The sequence below is a fragment of the Saccopteryx leptura genome, chromosome 4 (genome assembly GCF_036850995.1).
Source record: "Saccopteryx leptura isolate mSacLep1 chromosome 4, mSacLep1_pri_phased_curated, whole genome shotgun sequence".
Lineage (NCBI taxonomy): Eukaryota > Metazoa > Chordata > Mammalia > Chiroptera > Emballonuridae > Saccopteryx > Saccopteryx leptura.
In genome coordinates, this window is record NC_089506.1 from 64,288,668 (window position 1) to 64,296,923 (window position 8,256).

General features: G+C 34.8%; 1 pseudogene; it reads left to right on the forward strand.

Moving 5' to 3' along the window:
- The first annotated feature begins 209 nt into the window (after window positions 1-209).
- Window positions 210-1,621, forward strand: LOC136404389 (S-formylglutathione hydrolase-like; annotated as a pseudogene).
- The last annotated feature ends 6,635 nt before the right edge of the window (window positions 1,622-8,256 follow it).

Sequence of the window (8,256 nt, forward strand, 5' to 3'; positions counted from 1 at the left end):
TACAAAAAGGATTTGCATCAAAGTATGGCATTTTATACTTCTTTACTCTTCTTCAAAATATAATATTAGTAAATAGAAATATTTTATCTATTTTGATCAGCTGGATAAAGATGATCTATTAAAAATTATGAATGTGGGTTTTGTTACTGCCTCTGTGGCTGGAGGTTCATCTATTCTTTGGTGAAAAAAAAAGGAGCAAGTAGAAATTGGACAGAACAAGAATGGCATTGAAACAGATTTCTAGCATCAAGTGTTTTGGGGGATTGCAGAAACTTTTTTATTTTTTATTTTTTTCAAATGAGAGGAGAGAAGATAGAGAGACAGACTCCCTCACACATAACCGGGACCCACCCGGTAAGGCTTGTCTGGAGCTAAGACTCTGCCCATCTTGGGCTGTGTTCACAACCCATCTAGTTTTAGTACCTGAGTCTGAGGCTCCATGAACCAACCTTGTTCTCTGCTTGAACCAATTGAGCCATGGCTTTGGGAGAGGAAGAGAGAGAGAGAGAGAGAGAGAGACAGAGACAAAGAGAGAGAGAGAGAAAGAAAGATGGAGAAGGCGATGGTCACTTCTCCTGTGTTCCCCGACTGAGAATCAAACCAGTGATATCTACACAGTTGGCCGATACTCTACCACAGAGTCAACGAGCCAAGGCTCCAGGAAGTATTTGAACATGATAGTGTTGAACTGAATGGCAAAATGAAATTTGTTATCTACTTACCATCAAAGGCAGAAAACTGAAAAATGTCTTGAGCTATATTGGCTCTCTGGTTTAAGTTGTACAGAACATAATTTTGTATCAAAATCTGGTTATCGCCTGACCTGTGGTGGCGCAGTGGATAAAGCGTCGACCTGGAAATGCTGAGGTCGCTGGTTCGAAACCCTGGGCTTGCCTGGTCAAGGCACATATGGGAGTTGATGCTTCCAGCTCCTCCCCCCTATCTCTCTCTCCTCTCTGTCTCTCTCTCTCTCCCCCTCTCTCTCCTCTCTAAAAAAAAAAAAATGAATAAATAAAATAAAAATTAAAATCTGGTTATCATCAGGCTGCCTCAGAACGTGTCCTTGTTGTCATTGCTCCAGATGCCAGTCCTGTGGCTGCAATATTAAAGGAGAAGATGAGAGGTGGGCCTGTGGTACTGGTACTGGGTTTTGTGCGGATGCCACTGAAGGTCCTTGGAAAACTAACTACAGAATGCACTCTTATGAAATAGAGAAGCTTTCCCAACTCATACATGCGAACTTTTCATTGGACTCCCAATGGATATATAATGTTGGCCATTCTGTGGGAGGCCATGGAGCTCTGATTTGTGCTTTAAAAAATCCTGGAAAATACCTATATGTGTCAGGATTTGCTTCATTTGCAATCCAGTGTTTTGTCCTTGGGGCAAAAAAGCCTTTGGTGGATATTTGGGAATGAATCAAAATAAATGAAAGGCTTGTGATGTTACCCATCTTGTTAAGTCATATTCAAATTCTCAGCTAGACATACTAATTGATCAAGGAAAAGATGGCCAATTTCTTTCAGATGGAGAGTTACTATCCGATAACTTCATAGCTGCTTATAGAAAAAAGAAAATCCTTATTGATATTAGATTATAAGACGCCTATGATTATAGCTAGTACTATATATTTCATCAGCAAGAAGTTTTTAACTTTCAAATTCTATTTCTAATTTTAATATTAGATATATACAGAACTAATTTTCTGTTTATTTTTTAAACAGACTGTTTTTAAAAAGACTATATATTTACTCAAAAAGAAAATGTCACAGATAGTTCACTAACTTAAAATCATTCAAGTAATGTAAAATATCTCTTTGTAAGATTTCACTTAGCGTGGATGGTTGTATATGTTTGATTTACCTTAGTGGAACAAATGTTTACCCTTTTTTTTTTAAGAAGTCACTGAGATCTTTAAAGTGTTTCTGTCTAATTTGGAAAAAAACTGCAGGGAAGCAGGAGTAGCATATGGAAAGACAGTTCACTAAATCTACTGCCATACTACACAGTTGCCAAAACCATTGAAGTAATAGTCCATTTGAAAACATTTTCTGCAAGAACAAATGTTTGCTACTGATACTAACATTGGGCTATTAGGAAATATCCAAACAAAACATTTTCTTAGCAGAAATAAATATTTTACTTAAGAAATCCTTTCTAAGATAAATATGCCATTTCAAGGTTGTTACAAAAAATAAGAAAACCTTACTGTATACAGAACATAAATATATACAATATATAAAGAATGGAGAATGAATACACATTATGTGTCTAAATTTAATAATATTCATCTTATGATTGAAAACTCAGCAGAATATTAAAACTGGGGAAAAGTTAACCTGAATAATAAAAGAATGAGTACGTGATTACTACATTGTTTTAACTTGTTCACATTTGTTATAAATGGATTTGGGAATCATATATATAATTTAAAACTTAAGGTGAATCCATAAACTTCAAGCACTTCAAGCACTGTATACAAAAGTCCACATTTTGAACCTGATTTTTGAAGTAAGTTTATGAATTATCTTTTTTAATTTTATTAAAATTTGTTTTAAATATGCATGTTTTAATTTCTCTGGTACATATCAGGAAGAGTTTTAAATAAAAATCAGTTCAACAATAGTGATGAGAAGTTAAAAATGCTTTAAATTCTTTATATTTCTCTGGGCCCTTTAAATATGTATGTGAAAAATGCTGATTTTAATGACTTTATTTTATCTTTTGTTTGTTTGTTTAAGTCTTTTATGGAGATCTTACTGTTCTTTCGTGAAAAGTGTAAATGCAGTATTTTGAAGGTGATGGGATTTAAAATCAATTTAATTTAATCTCCTCACTAATTATAGATGAGCAAATTGAGTTTTAGAAAGGTTATTTGCTCAAATTACATAAAAAATTATTCACAAAGCCAAGTTAAGACATCCAGTCTCTTAATTCTTACAGCCGAATTTTAAAATTAAAGTTATATTTTCTCATTTATCTTTTATGTCATTTTATTTTTAAGCTAAGAGTCCAGAGTAACACTTTACATGATAAGACATAAGATTTGATGTGCACTAGCTCTATTATTTTAATTATTATAGTTATCCATTTTATTTATAAACTCATGAGGAAGAAATAGAATTAATGTTACAGCAGTGAAATTCTCTATTGATTTTCTTATCTAGCACTGCTAGGGAAAATAATGATGCTCTGGTTCTAACAAAAAGTTGTAGGTACTTTTCTTTTTGTCATATAGCTCTCCAGCTATGCATACAAATATACAATTCATTAAAGTAAGTTTACTTTAAGTGTAGTAAAGAACTAATCTTGCCAAAGAGAGGTCTAATTGTTTTCCACAGCTTTTGAGAGGTGATCTCTAAGCAGAGGAATTTGCAGCCTGCTGGTTTTGTTTACCTTAGACTAGAGCCTTGGGCAAATTGAATGCTCTGTGCTAACCATGTAGTGTAGTTGTATTACTTTGATCTCTGGAATGGCTGAAGACTAAGGTCAGTTGTGCAGGTGGTCTACCATTTCTTTATGACAGAGCACCAATAAAAACACTGGACTCAAGGTTTAGGTAATTTCACCTGGCTGTCAATAAACCATGCTTGTTATCAACATGAGTGCAGAGAGAAGCAAGCACTGTTTGCATGACTGCACTCGGAGATTCCATGCTCTACAAGCTGATGTACAATACCTGAATCCATTCCTATGCACCAGTTCCCTTGGCTAATTTTAACCAGGATCATTACACTGAATTAAACCATCCCATAGGTATAGCAGTTTTGAAGAGTTCTGCAAGTTATTCTAAAAAAGAATGTATCATGGGGACTTATAAACTTACAGATTTTATCAGAAGTAACAGTGGTCTCGAGGAATCCTGAACTATGCAGGAACTAAATATAAAATATTTTACCTATTTTCTAATAAAAAAGATACTGTGAAAAAATATTAAAATTGCAATGAAAAAGGAAAGAAAAGTGGTATTTTTAAATGTTAAGCTAAAAGAGTTAATATTGAATTTCATCAGGATCTGCTTCACTGAAAAACAGTAGTGCAATTCAAAGAGGCTTGGTAGCTCCTTAGCAAGAACCTATAATAAACAAATTAAAGTAACATTGAGAGTTTGGACCATCTATTGATGTTTCTTCATTACTGATTAAAAAATTGATAGTGCCTGACCAGGCAGTGGCGCAGTGGATAGAACGTTGGACTGGGACATGAAGGTTTGAAACCCCAAGGTCGCTAGCATGAGCGCAGACTTACCTGGTTTGAGCAAGACTCATCAGCTTGAGCCCAAAGTCACAGTCTTAAGCAAGTGGTAACTCAGTCTGCTGTATAGCCCCTCACTCAAGACACATATGAGAAAGCATTCAGTGAATAACTAAGGTGCTGCAACAAAGAATTGATGTTTCTCATCTCTCTCCCTTCCTGTCTGCCTGTCCCTAATTGTCCCTCTCTATCTCTATCTGTCTCTGTCATACACACACAAAAAAATCATTCAGCATTTTACTTATCTTAGTAATTTTTTGAGAATATGTTTATTAAATTATCTCTATCTGTCTCTGTCATACACACACAAAAAATCATTCAGCATTTTACTTATCTTAGTAATTTTTTGAGAATATGTTTATTAAATCTGGGGACAGTAAAAACAAGGAAAGACCCAGAGAGGCTTGTTTGGATTGCTTTGGTTCTCTAGAAACCTTATGAGGAAAGAAAATGAACTTACATTGGGAAGTCAGAGAAAAGGAGGCCTTAGAGAGACAGGTTTAAGGAATTAAACCAGAATGATTTGCCTCTACCATTGTTCCCCTGGTTGCAAGTATTATGGGAACCCTTAGAGCAGTGGTTCTCAAACTTTTTTTTTTATAAATAAATTTTTATTTTAATGGGGTGACATCAATAAATCAGGGTACATACATTCAAAGAAAACATTTCCAGGTTATCTTGTCATTTAGTTCTCTTGCATACCCATCACCCAAAGAGAGATTGTCCTCTGCCACCCTCCATCCAGTTCTCTCTGTACCCCTCCCCCCCCTCCCTCTTTCCCTCCCCCCACCCCCCGTAACCACCACACTCCTGTCCATGCCTCTTAGTCTCGCTTTTATGTCCCACCAATGTATGGAATCCTGCAGTTCCTGTTTCTTTTCTGATTCGCTTATTTCACCCGGCACAATGCTACCAAGACTCCACCATTCCGCTGTAAGTGATCAGGGCGCATTTAAAATCCTACAAATAATGGTAGGCGCACTATATACAATGTATTCTGAGAAATAGGTTATAATAATTAAGTCAAATATTAAAGAAAAAAATGTAAAATCCAAGCATGCTTTTATGGTAATTAAACAAAATAAATACGACAAAATTAAATTTATTCTGACTATTAAAAACATTTTTATGTTACATTTTTTGAGTTATACTTTTTAGTATTTGTAAAAAGGAGTGGTAAAAAAAAATAATAAATGACCAAAAAGGTTATTTTTTATATATATATAGATACACCCTTAATAAGATTTAATAAATTCCGCAGGTCCTGGCACAAATGTGTTAAGTTTTTCATTCTTGGGTTTATGAGAAACATAAGCCTGATGTGTCCTAGTGATTTATTCAATGTTTGGACATATATTTGAAAGACAAACTCTCATTTCCTTGTCAATACATTGAAGAATTCCTCTCTTTTTAATGTTAATTGTGTTGAGGGTAGAAAATCCTAATTCACATAAATAGGATGTTGAAAATTGTAGTAAAATGTTCAAAGCTTTTTTGGATATTGCCACATAGTCTTCTTTTATAGAAATCCGAAAGGCTTCAAGAGACAATTTCTTATGTTTAATCATCAATCCACGATCAGTGGATATAGCTGCCACTTCTTCTTCTGTTAATGTTAAACCAAAATCACTTGAAGCTTCCATGAAAGGGTTTCTAATCCAATCATATTGTTCAGTGTTAAGTGATGGAAAATGCTATAAATTAAATTCTTCCTGTCAGCCTTCAAGTCCTATTTTATTTACACTTAACTTTTGCTCACCTCCAGAATCAGATTTTTCAATAACATGCTTCTTTTTGAGAAATCTATCCATTTTATTTGGGTGTACTTATCTAAAAATAATGTAATGATGTGTTAATAATAAATATAATAATGACGTGTTAACAAAAAGAACGATATTACCATAATGAAATAATATAATAGAGTAGCTATATTTATTTTTTATATCTGGGCACATGCCACGAACCAGCTCAGCTAGTAATTTGAGGTCCCAAGTGGGAATGGTGCGAAATTAAGAAAATATGCAGAATTAAAAAAATACGGGATTGGGAGGGCCCTGTAATTGTTGCTGGCAAGAACAAAGTACACCTAATACTACATCTTGTTTTATTTATACAGCAAGGTGAGGCCATTAGCAAATCAATAGATCTCTGATCACATTGCCAAGGTAACCCCAGAATTTTACCAAGTGCAGAAAACTCCCACCATACATATCATCTTAACTTTACACCAAACCAAGGATAGAAGAAACCTGTCTCCAGTCTTTCCAGGGAACATGGGGGGTAGTGTAAACAATCTAGCATCACAGCTTAACAGCCTTTTGCAACCTAATCAGGCAAGTGAGGTGGGGCGTTGAGCAAACTCTCAGCTTACAGACAATTTCCTACACTTCTGTCCCATAAAAATCTAAACTTCAAAAACTCGGTTGGTTTTTTGGTCCCCAACAGGCACATATTTCTCTGGAATACCATAGGACGCATCTGGAAATCTCCTAGGATGCACCAGTGTGCCCTGGCACACACTTTGAGAACCACTGCTTTAGAGTTTAGGAAATGCAGGCCTCTGGGGAAAGAAAAGAGGGAAGGGAAAGACACAGGTGAGCTCCCTGGAGGGAGAGTATGTGTGCCAAGGTACTTTATTTTTGCATGTGAATATCCAACTACTATAGCACCATTTGTTAAAAAGATTATCCTTTGCCACATTAAATTTCTTTGATACTTTCATGGAAACTTAACTATACAGTGGTCCCTCATCTATGGCAAGGGTTAAGTTCCAGAAGCCCCCACAATAGGCAAAAATCTGCAAAGTAGCAAACATATTTATTTTTATTATTTCTATATATTTTAAGGCTTTATAAACCCTCCCCACACTCTTATAAACTTTTTCCACACTCTCATAATCACTTTCTATGCTCTTAAACACTTTCTACACTCTAGAAAATGCTTATTTTACCTCAAATTAATTAAATATTAAATACATAAAATACCTATATACTGCAAAATCTCACTATATACCAAAATATTCATGATATAAAATTAGATATATACAATTTAATTATCTGCAATACAGTGAGACCACGAAAAGTGAACTGTGATATGGTGAGGGACAGCTGTATATACAAGTGTCTATTTCTGGGTTCCCTATTCTGATCCACTGATCTTTAGCTATCTTTACACCAATATGAAACTTTCTTGATTACTGTAGTTTTATAATGATTGGTAAATTGTTTTAATAACTGTTAAAATTAGGTAAATTTGTTCTCCTACCCACATTAAACTGTTTTGACTGTTCTAGATCTTTTGCATTTTCATTTAAACTTCAGAATGTGCTTGCCAAATTATGGTATTTTGCTTGAGATTACATTGAATCTCTAAATTAATTTGCACATTAGAGTGTTTGTCTTATCCTATTATTATTGTCAAAATTAGACTCTTTTTTTCATTTTTAAATTAATTTACTGGGATGACACTAGTTAATAAAATTATATAGGTTTCAGGTGTACCATTCTAAAATACATCATCGATTCATGGCATTGTTATTCAGCATTTTAAACATTTAACAGTATTTAAACATATTCCTCAGGAGCATTAGCAATATTTAAACATAGTTAGCCCAAGTGTTCATTATTAGATAAAAAAAAAAAAGCTGTGGTGCATTTATGCAATAGAATACTATTTGGCTGTAAAAAAAAGAAGGAAATCTTACTCTTTGCAACAGCATGGATGGTGTTGGGCAAACAAGTGTGTTAGACTTGCTCACCTTGTACTTTGCATAATCCATGCCTGAGCATGGGGCAGCACCGTGTGTATATAGTCTCGTAAGAACCTGCAGGTTCTTGCCATCAGGGCAGCAGAATGTAAATTGCGGGTAATCTTCAGTCATTGGGAGGGGCCATTGCTTGCTATTGTTTGCCAGAGAAGGGTTTTTTTCCCCCCCTGCCCTTCTATTCTTGTGAGTCCTGAGAGAAAAAGAAGTGGTTTTTTTCGCCTGCTTGCTTGTCCACT